We start from the raw sequence: 621 nt of genomic DNA on the forward strand, positions 1-621 counted from the left end.
GAGAGAGAGAGAGAGAGAGAGAGAGAGAGAGAGAGAGAGAGAGAGAGAGAGAGAGAGTATATGCTCATGATACAAGATCTACCATCCGCTGTTTAGTATATTAGAAGTAAATACTCACGGCTTAGATGTCAGGTTTATCTTCGGCTTGTGGCCGTGTCAGTTGAGGTCGTGTGTAGGGGCACTATCCGTTGGTGACAGTTTTGTACATTATATAGCGGGTTACTGCTCAGTCGACCGCAACGAGTGACACGAGTTTCTATCACAGAAAACCCACTTGATGAGCAAACTATGATAAAATAAGGTTACTAGGGGTTCGGAAACTCGAAAGTTGACATTTTTGTCTGTCATATCGTGTGACCCTTTGTTCTATACACTATTAATGTAGAACACTAGTGCAATGAACGCGATACATGACAACTCAACATTACGCTTTATATTCAAGAGCACGTATACGCGTTCGTGTGCTCGTGTTATCTTCTACCTTCAGTGCAATTAAATATTACCCAGCCTCATGGTGCGCCCATGTGGGGTTCAATCGTTAGAACGATGCAGCAAGAATATAGTATGCCCCATGTGCTGTAGCCTTCCTAACGTGTGTGTGTGTGTGTGTGTGTGTGTGTG

This window comes from Priapulus caudatus, unplaced genomic scaffold, assembly GCF_000485595.1.
Source record: "Priapulus caudatus unplaced genomic scaffold, Priapulus_caudatus-5.0.1 Scaffold1710, whole genome shotgun sequence".
Lineage (NCBI taxonomy): Eukaryota > Metazoa > Priapulida > Priapulimorpha > Priapulimorphida > Priapulidae > Priapulus > Priapulus caudatus.